This window comes from Mustela nigripes, chromosome 4 (assembly GCF_022355385.1).
Source record: "Mustela nigripes isolate SB6536 chromosome 4, MUSNIG.SB6536, whole genome shotgun sequence".
Taxonomy (NCBI): domain Eukaryota; kingdom Metazoa; phylum Chordata; class Mammalia; order Carnivora; family Mustelidae; genus Mustela; species Mustela nigripes.
Window position 1 is genome coordinate 30,990,936 of NC_081560.1, and position 18,112 is coordinate 31,009,047.

Consider the following 18,112-nt stretch of genomic DNA (forward strand, 5'->3'; position numbering starts at 1 on the left):
ATTGTGTAAACAATGGTAATGAAAACCAAGTGTTTATTTTTCCCTTACTAAATACCAGAAACTGCAAGGTGTATTACTATGTCACCATATTTAAGAGTATTTACTTAAAAAGTATGAGAAGACTACATTTATCACCCCACTGAAACAGAGAAGATACTGTGTGGAATATGATTCAAGAGAAACTTGAGGTCATCACTGCTATAAATAATTTTCTTTGGTGATAAATGATTATATTTATAACCGGTTTAAATCACAGCTTATTCTCTTTGCTGTGTTTACTGAATTACTCCCTATGGTTTTAGCAAGATGATGCAATACTAAGTAATTTAATTATTCTCAATTCATGACCAGTTAGTTCAATCTAAACTAATTTATTGTTTACATATTCCTGACTATTTTCTATTTGGCTGCTAAGAAATTATGTTCTAAATGCATCCAAAATAAGAGTAGAGATTTCGTGAATAAGAAATGAACAGTTTGCCATACTGGGAGCAATATGTAAATACAGAGCTTTTAATTTGTTTGTTTTGATTCTAATTTATTTTTTCAGTGTTCCAAGATTCATTGTTTATATACCACACTCAATGCTCCATGCAATACCTGTTCTCCTTAATATCCACAACCAGGCTTACCTAACCTCACACCCTCCTCCCCTCCAAAATCCTCAGTTTGTTTGAGTCCACAGTCTCTCATGGTTCTTCTCCCCCTCCAATTTCGCCCAGTTCACTTTTTCTTGCCTTCTCTTAATGTCCTCCATGTTATTCCTTATGCTCCACAAGTAAGTGAAACCATACAATAACTGACTCTCTCTGCTTGACTTATTTCACTAAGCATAATCTCCTCCAGTCCTGTCCATGTGGATACAAATGTTGGGTATTCATCCTTCCTGATGGAGGCATAATACTCCATTGTATATATAGACCATATCTTCTTTATCCATTTGTCTGTTGAAGGGCATTTTGGCTCTTTCCACAGTTTGGTAATTGTGGTTATTGCTGCTATGAACACTGGGGTACAGATGGCCCTTCTTTTCACTACATCTGTGTCTTTGGGGTAAATACCCAGTAGTGCAATTGCAGGGTCCTAGGGTAGCTCTATTTTTAATTTCTTAAGGAATCTCCACACTGTTTTCCAAAGTGGCTGCACCAACTTGCACTCCCACCAACAGTGTAAGAGGGTTCCCCTTTCTCCACATCCTCTCCAATACACGTTGTTTACTGTCTTGTTAATTTTGGTCGTTCTAACTGGTGTAAGGTGGAATCTCATTGTGGTTTTGATTTGAATCTCCCTGATGGCTAATGATGAACACTTTTTTTTTTTTTTAATCTTCTGATATCAGTCAGACGTTCTCACTCTGCTTTACCTGCCCACTGGCGTCTTCTGCCCCTGTAGAGATCCAGACGTGTATAATTCTGATCTCAGGCTGGTTTCATGGGTGACCAGAGTTCTTTGGTAGGTAATCAGCTCACGTTAGGGTACAGGTTGAAACAGAGCCTCCTCCTACTTCCCCACCATCCTGTCTCAATTTTCTTGGATTTTTTTAAGCATAAGGATGACCTTCTCTTGTTATAGGACTTTTACATCTATCCTTTATCAGATGAAGAAAGTTCTCTTCTATTGTGAGAATGCTGTTCATTTTATGTTAATTTAAATTGATGCTATATTTTATCAAAGGTTTCTTTTTTTATTTTCAGCATAACAGTATTCATTATTTTTGCACCATACCCAGTGCTCCATGCAATCCGTGCCCTCTATAATACTCACCACCTGGTTCCCCCAACCTCCTACCCCCTGCTGCTTCAAACCCCTCATATTGTTTTTCAGAGTCCACAGTCTCTCATGGTTCACCTCCCCTTCCAATTTCCCCCAACTCCCTTCTCCTCTCTAACTCCCCTTGTCCTCCATGATATTTGTTTTTTAATGTGCCTGTCAGCCATTTGCATGTCTTCTTTGGAGAAGTGTCTATTCATGTCTTCTGTCCCTTTTTTTGACGTGATTATCTGTTTTTTGAGTGCTGAGCTTGAGGGGTTCCTCATGAAAGAAATTGAAGATGACACAAAAAGATGGAAAAGCATTCCATGCTCATGGATTAGAAGAATAAACATTGTTAAAATGTATATACTGCCCAGAGCAATCTATACTTTCAATGCCATTCTGATCAAAATTCTACCGGCATCTTTCTAAGTGCTAAAACGAACAACCCTAAAATTTGTATGGAGCCAGAAGAGACTTGGAATTGCTAAGGAAATGTTGAAAAAGAAAAACAAAACTGGGGGCATCACTTTGCCTGATTTTAAGCTTTACTACAAAGTTGTGATACCAACACAGCATGGGACTAGCACAAAAACAGACACAGACCAATGGAACAGAGTAGAGAGCCCATATATGGACTCTCAACTCTATGGTCAAATAATCTTCAACAAAGCAGGAAAAAATACCCAGTGGAAAAAGAAAGTCTCTTCCCAAATGAAAATTGGACAGCTATGTATAGAAGAATGAACCTTGACCATTCTCTTACATCATAACTCAAAGATAAACCTGAAATGGATAAAAGACCTCAATGTGAGGCAGGAATCTATCAAAATTCTAGAGAACACAGGCAGTAACCTCTTCAACATCGGCCATGGCAACTTCTTTTAAGACATGTCTCCAAAGGCAAAGGAAACAAAAGCAAAAATGAACTTTTGGAACTTCATCAAGATCAAAAGCTTCTGGACAGCAAAGGAAACAGTCAACAAAACAAAGAAGCAACCCATGGAATGGGAGAAGATATTCACAAATGACACTACCGACAAAGGGCTGATACCCAAGATCTGTAAATAGAGAGGCTTTTACCCACCCATCATTTAACTGATGTACAAAACTTGTTTATGAAGTTTAAAGACACTTACCCTGAGCCATTTGAATTTAATTTTTCGCTTGTGTATGTTTTAACTGTAGTTTGCAAACCAGATTCATTTTCCCTTATTTCCTCAATTCTTAGTTGCAAAAAAAAAAAAGTCATTATTTTGTTTGCCTTTTGGAAGAAATAAACCTTACCTGATGACGAGAAAAGTAAATCAGAAACTATAACTTATTAATCTTACTTTCAACTGAGCCACTAACATGATATGTGTATTAAAAGTCAATTTCTCTTTTACCTACTTATTTGAATATGGATAGCATACCTTACAATAATGTTGGGTAACATAAATTTCTTTTGTAATTTTACCAAGGATTTTTTTTCTAAATAAATTCCACCTAATCTGTTTATCAAGCAAGAGAAAAAAAATATCTCTTGGACCTACATAATAAAAGAAAATGGCTCCCAAGATAGGGAACATGTAAGAACCAAAATTGACTATATGATTCACATTATTCAAGAGACAGGTCATTTCTGTCTCCTAGGTTCCACATTATAACATCAAAGTTCTATTTTATACTAATAGTTTATAATGTAAATTTCCTTTCCTCAATTAAAAGGTCAAAAAAGTATAGGATATGTCTCACAACAATGCCTTAAAGCTAAAGTTTAGAAGAACCCTTTGTCCTCAGTTGCCTAAAACAATTTGTCAGTACAAAGAGGGGTCTGAGAGTTAGTTCAAGGTTCACTAAATGTAGTGCTTTTCACTTTCAAAATAATTTCAATAGGAATTTGAGGTGGTACCTTCTATTTCTTTTTGTTTCCTTTTGTCTTATTTTGGGGGGTACTTTTGTTTATTTTTAGAAATTAGTTGATAAACCTCTTTGAGTGTGGTGGGTTACTGCTCCATCAGTACCTCAGTTATGGCCCAAGCTGTGGTTTGAAAGAGGGTAAAACAAAGGGAAAGCTGAAATGCTCTGTGGAATTAAAAGGAGAAATTCTGATTTTCTGGAAATAACCCAAGAAGGAGGATAAACAGAACCAAGCAGAGCAAAAACAAGCCCCCATGAAAATGGTAAGATGAGAGAAGTATTCAAAGGACATGACAAAAGAAACACTCTCTGGTGGGTAAATAAATTGCTAATAACAGTAGATGAAGATTGACTTTAAAACTGTTTTCTAGGGCGCCTGGGTGGCTCAGTGGGTTAAGCCGATGCCTTAAGCTCAGGTCGTGATCTCAGGGTCCTGGGATCAAGGCCCGCATCGGACTGTCTGCTCAGCAGGGAGCCTGCTTCCCTCTCTCTCTCTCTCTCTGCCTCTCTGTCTACTTGTGATCTCTCTCTGTCAAAATAAATGAATGAAATCTTTAAAAAAAAAAACAAAACTGTTTTCTAGCTCCCTTTTATCACCAAAACTTCAATAAAAGGCTGCCAGATATGACATCGTTGGAGAAAATACTGAGGAAGGCAAGAGTCTATTGGGATACAACTATCCATTGGTGCAGGATACTAATAATCTTTTGTTCTGGACAACTTTTCAAGGGTATTTGAATAATGCACAGCCTTGAAATATGAACTAATAACTCCCTGCATAGGAGAGAGCTGTTTTATTTGCTATATAATGTAATAAACATAGTGTTACCCTCTGGGACAAATATTGTGCATGTTTTCTTAGAGCCCTCTGGGTAAGACTAGGACTTCCTAAACTCAGCATTCCTTTCTTTTAATGCACCGTACTCATCATGTCACCATGAGAGTAACTGGGGCTTAAGAACTGACATAAGAAAACAGTATTATTCTGGTCATTGATATTACTGTGAATAATAAACTACCATGTGTCTGTGATTCAGGAGTCTCATATATTCTACCAGTACCCATGAAACTGTGGCAAAATGACTTGTTAGCTTACAAGTTGAGCAAAATCTAAGACTCTTCATAACCTTACAAAAAGGGTGATGTCCAGCATGAGTTGAAGTTGGCCAGGCCAATGAAAAATGAGAGCAAGTGGCAAGTGCTCAGAATAATAGTAAGAGAGGGAGGCAAACATTGGTTGATATCCATTAAATGTAACCTCTATTCTATGTTACCCCAAAACAAAAGATATTAGGTAAAACACCAAAGAACATTTCCAAGTAAGGTATATGAATGCTAATACACTGCATCTGGATTTTTTTTTTTTTTTAATGAGTGGCCTGAATAAACCAGAGGACTAGGAGATACTGGGAAAACAAATTTTGTATCTTTTAACTCAACCTGATGGTTTATTTTTCTAGAAGCAACGACTGTTTCAAAACTGCAAAAATACTTCGGAAGAAAACCTTTTTTGTGGCAGTGCATATTGCCTTAGACAATTATAGTCATATACTGTTTAGTTGAAGATAACCTTTCTGAATATTGATACACAAATTCTATTTGTCATTGTTTAGTAGTAGATTATTATTCTCTAAAATAAACACTGGGGTATTATTGTAAATGACACATTAGTGAATACTAAGAACAATTATAGTATGATAACTGATCTTTTTTTGTAATTTTAGAAATTTGAAATTTGTGATGAATTAAAAAAGGAAGTAAACTAAAACTTACTTTTACCACATTGGTCATAAAGAGTAACTAAGAAATTAGCAAAGAAATAGGAAATAACAAATTTCTTTTATTACAAAAAAAAATACCAAACATTAAGGGAATATTATGGGTGTTGTAAATTCAAAACTGCACGTGCAGTGGAAGCTGAAACCTGATTGCATAGGTTGGTGGATAAATATACTGCTTCATGAATCACTACTATCTAGTAATAAATATGAGTATTTTATTATTTTATTAAGTCAATCTAAGTAATTATATGCCTTTAAAATGAACAAATTGACTTTTCTTGATTTTTTTTTTTTTTTGCAATTCAGTATATTCATCATCCAGACCAAAGTTTTAACAAATTAGAGGCATTTTCTTTTTAGTGAAATGATCAATGTCAATTCTTACCTTCTGACTTTAAAATGAACTGCCAGGTAATAGAAGAGCTGGAAGTCAAGAAAATAGCAGACTACCAACTATTTAGCTCTTTCAGAAGATTTCATTTCTGGTTTAGTCAATGAAAAAATTCACCCATTAATACCCTCCTTTGTTACCCAATGAGTCTCAGTACAACAAGCTTCTCTGTATGTTGCTCAGGGCATCTACCTATCATATATAACTTCAGGTGATGGAAGCAGAGGAGTTGTCCCTGACAATGTTCAGTCACCTTTTCGAACACAATCCTTATTCTGTGAACTTCAATAAAACAGAATACATAAATGTTACTAAGAAGCTCTTTCTTTTTTTGGTTGGGGGGGGAGGGGTGCCTGGGTGGCTCAGTGGTTAAGTCTCTGCCTTCAGCTCAGATCAATATCTCAAGGTCCTAGGATCGAGTCCTGAATCTGGCTCTCTGCTCAACAGAGAGCTTGCTTCCCCACCTCTCTCTGCCTGACTCCCTGTCTACTTGTGATCTCACTCTTTGTGTCAAATAAATAAATAAATAAATAATCTTTAAAAAAAAGAAACTCTTTTTTTACAGTTGCTTGGGTGGCCCAATCAGTCAAGCATCAGACTCTTGATTTCAGCTCATGTCATGATCTCATGATCCCCGGATATGTCCTGTATCAGGCTCTATACTGGTCATGGAGCCCACTTCAGATTCTCTCTCCATCTCCCTCTGCCTCTACCCCCTCAGTAACTCATTTTCTCAAAAAAATAAAAATTTAAAAAATTTAAGAATTTTTTTAAAAAGCAACTCTTTTTCAGTCTTTCAGTGACTTTTCCTAGGAGTTATCAGAATGAAAGAGGTGATCGATCACCCAATCCTTGAAACCTGAAGCAAAATTATTTATCATTAGGGCCAATTAGTCAGTGTCTCCCGTGTCCCTCCCATCATGTCACATATAGAATATAATCATATTCTTAATGTACACTGGGATAACCAAACAAGTTTGTTCTCAGCACAAGAGTGTATACTCAATCATCCCATAGGTGGGAAACTCTGAGGAGGCCATGCTATACAAAGTATTAGGGAACACACTGCTTTTGATATATACATTTATTGGATACTTCCTTAAACCTCTTAAAGAAAATAAAAGAAATTTCCTTCTTCAAATTTCAGCATTTACATAATGAGTGGCATGTATTATTTGAAAAATCATAAACTGTATGCAAAAATAATATGAATACTTTTCTATATGTTCTTTACTTTAATATGCATTTTCTCCACTATTTTAGCTTGCTTTCTCCTATCACACTAGGTAAATATTGGCTGTACACATACACACAAGCACTATGAAAGATAATCATACATTATGCATTAATGTGTAAGATCTCTTTTTTTTAAAGTTTTTTTTTTTTATTATTAACATAAAATGTATTATTAGCCCCAGGGGTGGAGTTCTGTGAATCACCAGGTTTACACACTTCATAGCACTCACCATAGCACATACCTTCCCCAGTATCCATAACCCCACCACCCCTCCCCCCAGCAACCCTCAGTTTGTTTTGTGAGATTAAGAGTCTCTTATGGTTTGTCTCCCTCCCGATCCCATCTTGTTTCATTTATTCTTTTCCTACCCCCCAAGCCCCACACATTGCATAAGATCTCTTTTTTCAATGAGGGGTAAACTGTCAAATCCACAGCAGTATTACAAATTTTGCATAATAGTAATAAAAACTCTAAATTAATCTTGCATTAAAATCATGAATCCTGATGAATAAATCACCAATACAGGCATACAGCTTCCTTCAACCAGTGTGGGATTCCACAGAAGCTAGCCAATATGTAAGTCACCAAATTCACCTGTTTCTTCTAATCTTCTAATTATAATATACATATATAATTATAACATGCAAATACATTCTATATACACATAGAGAAGTGTAATTATATCTTCTCATTTTCTCTTCATTGTGGCTTTTTAAGAAGCAGAACAGTGAAAGGAAGGAAGAGGTGGAACAGTGGCTGAGAGAGAGAAATGGAGAAGGACATGCAGGTATTGAGGGACATAACAACAAAATTAGAATGAGACATATGAAATTGTTGATATTCTAAAATATTCATGATAGTATTAATACATGTGAACATACTATTTAGTGACATAAAGTTCTAAATATTTTTACAATGATCTATTCTCTAACAGATCAATTCTACTTAGTATAAAATAATTCTTTGTTTTAGATAAATATATATGAGGAATATATTAATAAAGAATAAAAGTGTATTTAATATATTCACAAAGACAATACTGGTAAGAATTACCTATATCCAAAAATATGCTCCTCTCCCCTTCAATCTCCCTCTTTGACTATCCCTAGGTCTTCCACATGGCTGGGAGAAACACATTAAATATTACTTTAAAAGATTTTATGAAGTCAAAGGAAAACCGGTCAACCGAAACTAATACATTCACAAGCAACAAGTAAAGTGGTCATTGGGCAAACTGGCTTTTGCTTAAGTGACTTAAAACCCAATTCTGTTTAAGATTGGCTCTTCTAAAGGAATACTGACCAAATTTCATTTGGAGAGGTATGAAACTCAGCCATGCTCAGTCTACACAGAAAACAGTACTTCTATCAATTCTCCATTACAGTGTCTTAAACATAATCCTCCTTGGTGTCAGTTTAATTTTTCAATGTTCTCTTCTGGCATTTCTCATTCATCACCAACACTGCCAAAAACTTGCAGGGACACTATGTATCTCTAGCAAGTGAACAGAGCCCACCCATTAGGCATACAGATCCTTATTTAAAGATTCAAAATTTGTTTTGGTTTTATAACAAACTTGTCTCATAATTCACTTCCTAGACCCAATGTACTGAATATTTGCTCCTTAAAAGACCACTTATTCAGCAGAAATTCTGCTGAATCTTCATTGCACATAAATTATAGTCATTCCCACCTTGAGATATATCCATCTTCATTCCCTCCTCTCTGACATTCATGAGAGATATGCTATACCCCACAGCCCTAAAAGAATTTCTTATTGGATGCCATAAAGGCAGCTGCTTATAAGCTTAAATATACTATATTAATAAAAACCTATTACTTTGATTCTCTAATTTTCATTTGCATAATTATAGTTTCCCCAAGGTTTTAAGTGTCACATATAGAAACCAAAATTTTAAAGGTATAATAATAGTTCAATATCCATAAAAAAATTAAATTCCAAAATGCAGAAAAGGGCTTTTAGCATCACAACCATGACTCTATAATAGTGAAAAAATTAACACTGCCTTTGCATTTAAAATTAACTTTTTCATTTTCATTTAAAATTCATTTTATACATTATATACATTAAATTGATAAATTGAAATATTTCTAGTATTCTAATAGAGTGAAATTTCAAAGCACTACTTGATATGTAACAATTTTAATACTATGCATTATGAAGTAGTCGAAATGCCCATGTATTACCTAAGTGATATAAATAATATCTTCATGAAATCAGAGTAGCTAGAGCAACTATTTGCATAAAAACATTACAGAACTTCTCAGAATTATTATCAAACAGGACTGGCATTCTCATATTCATTTTTAGCAGACTTAAGAGGCAGAGCTTTACAAAATATCCTACATTGATAAAACTGTATGTTCAAGTTAAATAAAATGTTTTATTCATAAGTATTTTATAGTTTCTATATTAAAATAAGGCACTGAATGTCCTTTGAATTGTTCTTTAAGTGCACAACTTCCATCCTCTTTTCAATATGATAAGTTGCCAGCTTGTTTTAGAAACAACATAAATGGAACAGTACAAGGAGAGAGAAGCAAGATGCAAACAGTAGACATTTTTATGTTAACTTTACAAAACTTCCTGGAATTTTCACAAAGAGATATCTTTATACCTAAGGAACTTTTGTTGGATCATTTCTCCATCAAGGGGTGGTATAAATCACCCCTCATAATAACAGAAAAAATCAAGAACAGAAATCAGAACAAAACATGGTCCAAGTGAGGTGTTTACTGAAGGCAGGTTTGAACCTAACAAATGTGAGATTCTGGGCAGGTTTCCCTCCAAAACAATGTTCTTTAAATATTTTATTCAATCTTACTTAAAGTAAAAAACTGATCACCCACTTACTAAAAATGTCTCTTTATATGAAAAATAATGATTATATATGGTCAAATGTAATATTCCATTTTAACTTACTACATATTTGGATTTATGTCTGTATCACTGTTTTCCTACCAATCATGAAATGAAAGCTTAGTCACTCAGGTTCATGGTTTGGATTAGTAGAAATTCATTTGCTTTCACCGCCTAGAGTTGCCAGATCTATCAACAACAACAAAAACAGGATGGCCAGTTACATTTAAATTTCTGATAAACAGAAAATAATGTTTAGTACCAACATAACTGAAATACTGTACACTCTATATTTTAGTATAAGTATGCCCCAATATTTGGAGACAAACTAAAAATGTATTCATTGTTTATCTAAATTCCAGATTTAATTGAATGTCCTATATTTTACCTGGTAACCATGTGACCCACAATTAAAATAAAATAGCAAGAAATGCTTCTTCATGGGATACACATTTGTAAAAGGATGAGATACAGACTAAATATCTTGGGCAAAGAATGCTTCTAGATAGTAGATGCAGCTGGAGAATTTAGGCTATACTCTATTCCAGAAAGAAGATTAAGGAAGACGTCACTCATAAGAACAGTGGAAGAGCTGAAGATAGAATTACAGGATATGAAAGTGGTAAAATCAACAGGGAAGGCAATTTGTCTAAACTAAAGGAAGCTAACGCTTTAGGGTGCCAATGTAACAAGGATGTTTTTTGGGGAAACTGGATAGCCTCTAACTAGTCCACCTGCATCATTTCAGCTCCCCTGTAATCTGTCATCACACAGCATCCAGAGCAATCTTCAAAAAAAGCAAATATGAAAAAAAAAAAAACCTTTGCTTGAACTGATACATGAATTCAGCAAAGTCACAGGATAAAAAATCAACATACAGAAATCTGTGGCACTTCTATACACCATAATGTAATAGTAGAAAGAGAAATCAAGGAATTGATTCCATCTACAATTGTACCAAAAACTAAAAGATACCTAAAAAAAAAAATCTAACCAAAGAGGTAAAAGATCTGTACTCTGAAAACTACAGAACACTTGTGAAAGAAACTGAAAAAGACATAAAGAAATGGAAAAACATCCCATGCTGGACTGGAAGAACAAATATTTTTAAAGTGTCTATACCACCCAAAGCACTCAACACATTTAATGCAATCCCTACCAAAATACCACCAGACTTTTTCACAGAGCTAGAATAGTCCTAAAATTTGCATGGAACCACAGAGGACATCAAAGAGCCAGTCTTGAAAAACAACAGCAAAGCTAGAGGCATAACAATTCCAGACTTCAATCTCTATTGCAAAACTGTAGTAATAAAGACAGTGTGGTACTGGCACAAAAACAGATACATAGATTAACGGAACAGAACAGAAAACCCAGAAATGAACTCACAATTCTATGTTCAACTAATCTCCAATAAAGCAGGAAAGAACCACCACTGGAAAAAAGACAATCTCTTCAATATATAAATGGTATTGGGAAAACTGGACAGCAATATGCAAAAGAATGAAATTGGATTATTTTCTTAAACCATAAACAAAAATAAATTGAAAATGGATGAAAGACATCAAGGTGAGAAAGGAAACCATCATAATCCTAGGGGAGAATACAGGCAGCAACTTCTTACTAAACTCGTCTCCAAAGACAAGGGAAACAAAAGCAAAAATGAAGTATTGGGACTTCATCAAGATAACAAGCTTCCGCATAGCAAAGGAAACAATCAATAAACTAAAAGGCAACCTTCAGAACAGGAGAAGATATTTGCAAATGACCCAACAGATAAAAGATTAGTATCCGAAATCTATAATGAAACTAAACACCCCCAAAACAAATAATCCAGTTAAAAATTGGGCAGAAGACATGAACAGACATTTTTCCAAAGAAGACATCCAGATGGCTAACAGACACATGAAAAGATGCTAAACATCACTCATCAGCAGGGAAATACAAATCAAAGCTATGAGGGGATATCACTTCACACCTGTCAGAATGGCTAAAATTAACAACACAGGAAAAGCAGATGTTGTCAAGGAGGTGGAGAAAGGGGAACCTTCTTGCACTGTTGGGCGGGAATATAAACTGGTGCAGCCACTCTGGAGAACAGTGTGGAGGTTCCTCAAAAAATTGAAAATAGAACTACCCTACAATACAGCAGTTGCACTACTAGGTATTTCACCCAAGGATACAAACATCGTGATTCGCATGTAACCTGATGTTTATAGCAGCATTATTAACAATAGCCAAAATATGGAAAGAGCCCAAATGTCCACCAACTGATAAAGAGGTAAAGAAGATGAGGTATGTAATATTCCATTTCATATATATAAATACACACACACACAGATATATACACACACACATACATATGTGTGTGTGTTTTCCATTTTTATATACGGGTGTTTCATATTTATAAATATTTATATATATTTATAATATATCATATATTTGTTTTATATAAAGTATATATATTTATAAAATATATACTTATATGTACTATTCATTTATTATATATTTATTTTTATATAATATATATTTATTATATATTTATTAATACATGAGGCTTATATCATACTGTATATAAACTGGAATTTAAACAAAAACTTCACACTGCAAACAAAAAAACACAGTGACCCTGCTGCCTTACCTCCAGTCACATCTTCTGCCATTCCTGTTGGGTTCTCAGTGTCATCACTGTTTTGGCAACCTCCTTTTGAATATCTGGCTTTACACATCCACTCTTAAGTACATTGTTCAGAAAAAACCCTACTACAGTTCTGGTCAGTGTTAGAGAGCAGACCAGGGCTGTCTCCTCTGTTGTTGTATTGCCTGCAATTCTGTTAATGTTGTCCAAGATTTAAATGATTTTTGTAGCAGTTAGAGCTTACAGTTCACTCATTCATTTACTTTTGCATTCATCTAGTATTTAATAAGTATCTATTGAGTATAAGGGTGTGTTGTAGGCAAATAAACTGAACAGAGAGCTTATACATTTTAGTGAAGTACAATTAATGAAATCCTTTTTTCCTTTTTCTTAAGAGCCCTCATTAAACCATGGTCTCCACTTAGAAATTATGAAGTTTTTTTTTTTTTAAACATATATAGGACTTCACAATTTTTCTTGTTAAATTTCATTTTGTTGGATTTTGTTTGGTTTTTTTTTTTTAAGATTTTATTTATTTATTTGACAGAGAAAGAGAGAGAGACTGTGAGAAAGGGAACATGAGCACAGGGAGTGGGAGAGGGGGAAGCAGGCCTCCCACAGAGCAGGAAGCCCCATGCAAGGTTTGATCCCAGGACCCTGGAATCATGACCTAAGTCAAAGGCAGAACCTTAACAACTGAGCCACCCAGGCACCCCTGGATTTTATTTCTTTAAAATATCCCCTTCACAAATTTTGTATGCTGTTTAAGCATTTGCAAAAGCTTTCTGCCTGATTCCACTGCATTTGAGGGCTGTTGTGTTAGGCATTCCTCCTTCAAGTTTTCATTGAAGGAAATCTTTAGGTTCAGTTGAATCAGGATGAGTCAATTCATTTGGCACACTTATTAACCCTCTGAGCTTCTGACTGATGCTATCTTCTGGTAGCAATTCATATTCTAGTTACAAAATATAGTAAAATTGAGAACAATATAAATAAAAAATGTAGGCTAAAAAGGGTAACATAAAATGAAAAAATATTTCAATTAACATCTATTTATAGGTCACAGAAACTGCTCTATGCTCAAAATTGTATTAGATACTGTGGTATGATGAATGTTGAAAACAGATACGGTTCCTATCCTCTTGAAATTTATAGTTCAGTCCAGTTTATGTTTTCTAAAAAGAGTATCATTTAGAGATACTTATTATTTGAGAGGAACTGGGAATTGTCTGAAAATAATATGACTGCTGTCTGAATGAGGTCACAGTGAAATGAGACTGCCATGAACTGTTGCTTGATGGATCTGGGTAATGTGAACATGAGGCTTGATTATGTTATTCTTTCTACTTGTGTATATTTTTAATATTTGCTATAATAAAAAATAGTAAACATGAAAAAGTTAAATTCTGACAAGTAGTCTGGAGGAAAGATATGCAGTTTGATGAGAGCTTATAGAAAGGAACCTAATATAGCTAAGGAAGTCTAGAATGGCTTCTGATAGAAAGTGATAATTCAGACTAGAAGGCTGAATAGGAATTAGGGCATCAAGAATCAAGGACAAAAGATTCAAAGACCTATTGCAGAGGGAACAATACCAGGTCTGAGAGATAAAGAGAGTACTTGCAATGGCCAGGGGGAACAGTGTGTAGATGCCTTGGAGAATGAGGCAAGGGCCAGATGCAGAACCATCTTTGTCCTAAGAGCAACAGGAAGACTTTGAAGGATTTTATGCAGGAGAAATGCCAATATCATATATATATATATATATATATATATATATATATACACACACACACACACACACACATACATACACACACACACATACACACATATGTATATTTTAACCATGAATATGTATCAATTTTTATTTAGTTGTGGCTAGTTAACATACAGTGTACTATTAGCCTCAGGTTTAAGATTTAGTGATTCATCACCAAATGTAACATATAATATCCAATGCTCATCACAAGGGCACACCTTAAACCCCAAAACCCATTTAGCCCATCCTTGCCCACCTCCCTCCATCAACCTTCAGTTTGTTCTCTATAGTTAAGAGTCTGCTTTGTGGTTTGCCTCTCTCATTCTCCCCCATGTTCATCTGTTTTCTTAAATTCCACATATGATTAAAATCATATAATATTTGTCTTTCTATGTCTGACTTATTTTACTTAGCATAGTATACTCTAGCTGCATCTACCTCATTCATTTTCATGACTATGTAATATTCCATTATACACCCACACCCACCCACCTGGACACACACACACATGCCACATCTTTACCCATTCAATAGTTGATGAACATTTGGGTTCTTTCCATATTTTGGCTATTGTTAATAATGCTGCTATAAACATCAGGTTACGTGCGAATCACAATGTTTGTATCCTAGGGTAGAATACCTAGTAATGCAACTGCTGTATTGTAGGGTAGTTCTATTTTCAATTTTTTGAGGAACCTCCACACTGTTCTCCAGAGTGGCTGCACCAGTTTATATTCCCGCCCAACAGTGCAAGAAGGTTCCCCTTTCTCCACCTCCTTTTTTTTTTTTTAATTTTTCATTTTTTATAAACATATATTTTTATCCCCAGGGGTACAGGTCTGTGAATTACCAGGTTTACACACTTCACAGCACTCACCAAAGCACATACCCTCCCCAATGTCCATAATCCCACCCCGTTCTCCCAAACCCCCTCCCCCCAGCAACCCTCAGTTTGTTTTGTGAGATTAAGAGTCACAACATGGATGGAACTAGAGCGTATCATGCTTAGCGAAATAAGTCAAGCAGAGAAAGACAACTATCATATGATCTCCCTGATATGAGGAAGTGGTGATGCAACATGGGGGCTTAAGTGGGTAGGAGAAGAATCAATGAAACAAGATGGGATTGGGAGGGAGACAAACCATAAGTGACTCTTTCTCCACCTCCTTGACAACATCTGCTTTTCCTGTGTTGTTAATTTTAGCCATTCTGACAGGTGTGAGGTGATATCCCCTCATAGTTTTGATTTGTATTTCCCTGATGAGTGATGTTGAGTATCCTTTCATATGTCTGTTAGCCACTGGATGTCTCCTTTGGAAAAAAAATGTCTGTTCATGTCCTCTGCCTATTTTTAACTGGATTATTTGTTTTGGGGTGTTGAGTTTTATAAGTTCGGTATAGATTTTGGATACTAATTCTTCATTGAATATATCATTTGCAAATATCTTCTCCCATTCTGAAGGTTGCCTTTTAGTTTAGTTTAAATGTAAAAAGAGCCATTTATTTGGAAAGGGGGTTAGATGCTCTAGGTGGCCAGTTAGTAAGTTAAACAAAGTGACTAGAAGAAAAAATTTAGCTCAAAATAAAGAAAAGGCATGCTAAAAGACCTATCTCCGAATGCCAGGAGATGTTATAAACTGTTTATTATTTTGAGTGTTTGCATATTTTACCTTTCAGGATGTTTAAGCATAAGGCAGGCAAGCATAGGTCATAGATATTATAGGATTAAGAACATGAAATAAATTTTCAGACTACAAATTTGTTAAGATACCCCCAACCCTTAATCTTTTAAAGAGTCCCTTTAAGGTAATACCAAAGATGGAAAATGTTTCTGTGAACTTCATAAAAAGACAAAGGAAAGAAACATTAATTCTTTTTTCAATAACACAAAAATATTTCAATAATATGGAAACTTACAGCTCCAAGCTTTATCTAGGGAAATGGGATAAACTAGAACACTGTAATGATACAAATGTATTAGGTTTTCACTTGTAATTTTCTAGAAATAAACACAGATATTTATGAATAATTAGCTGAATATTACTATAATTTATTATGAAAATAAATAACCATAAATGTATATAAAGATTTTATCATTCAAGAGATAATCTAGGCTAATCTCTTATAAAAGTTCATCAGTGTCTCTCTAGTCTTTCATTAAACACACCAGCTTGAGAAATCTACTCTCTTAAGAAGTTGCTAGTTCCATTGTGACACGTGCTTCAACTGTTGGAAATTATGTAGTATTATATTAAATTTTCCCTCATAATTTCCACCTTTCTTCCTAGGTCTATTCTTCAGAACATCACAAAATCAATCTAAAGGTTCCTATGCAAGTCCCTGGAATAATCAAAAAGAGCAATCTAGATCCTAAGTCTTTCCTTCTTTAAATGAAACATTCTGAACTCTTCTGATGCCTCTTTTTGTCATGATTTCCATATAGTGAACCAGAAATGTGCACAATGTTTGCCCCTAAACATTCTTTGATTTGATTAAAAGACCTCCAAAAGTGAGCTTTCCAGAAGAAAACACATACCCTGGTGAGGTATGGACAGCACAGAGTAAATAAACCCCAGTCCCTCCCTCACTTCTGTTAATGCAAGATCACAGAGTATCAGGAACTTACACTGAGCTTGATAACTAGCAACTAAAGCCCAAGTTCTTCTCAAAACTTGGAATCAACTGCCATGTTAACTAGCAGTGGCACTGATTAACACATAATCAACATTTTTAAATAGTATCCTAAAGTTCTCATGTATTTTTATTTAGAAATAAATGGGTTTTACTCAGCAAATAATGAGCTGAAAGTGTTATTGTTCCTCTTTTATAAATGATAAAATTAAAACAGATTAAATGATATGTTTAGGCCCATAACCAAAAAGTAACAAAAATTATTCCAAGGCCTGTGCATGGCACATTTAGCAACACTATGCTACCCTCTTATAAGTGCTTTCCATGAGAGCACTATTTATAACAAGTAAAAGTTCTCATAAAGCAACATGCAGAGTAATGAATAAGGGGAAACATACTCTTCACTGATTTTTTTTATATCCTTCTGTGTACTTGTTTTAAATATGTGAACAAAGGCTTTGTGATTTTAAACAAGAGAGGCTTGTTTAAAAATATTTTTGAAAGAAACTACCTTTAATTCAACCTAGCAGGTAATTTTTCTTAAGGGTCTAGAATGATGAAAGTAGCATTTTATGCTAAGACTCTTGAGAAGGTAAACAAAATAAGAATTATGTGCTTAAACCAAAACTTATGATCTATGGATTCAAAATTTATTAGCATGAACATAAAAGCCATTTTAAAAATTGAAAATGATACAGTTTTCATCAGCTTTTCAGCTTCTTTCCAGCAGCGAATTGAACAAATCTATTAAAGCTAAAAACATATTTCAGCAGAGAGAGTTCAGTTAGAATCCTGCTGGACAGACAGTGGTTCATGTCCAGGAAGCAGCAGGAAGGTCTTGAAGTGGAACACCTGAAAAAACTTGATATGCGTAATGTATATATCACTCAGTAGTGTTGGGAAAGTCTTACTTTCTTATATCCTCAGAGACATGTAGGGGTAGCTATGTCTTCAATTAATTATTTCTATAAATTACTGTGATACATCACAGGATAATATCATAAGGGCTATTTAACTAAGAACCACATTTTCTCTGAAATCACTAGAAGTCTGCACATCATTCTGTTGCATGTTGAGGAAACAAGATTAAAGTCTGCCATCTGCAACTACTAATTATCTCCCGTGTGTGGGGATACC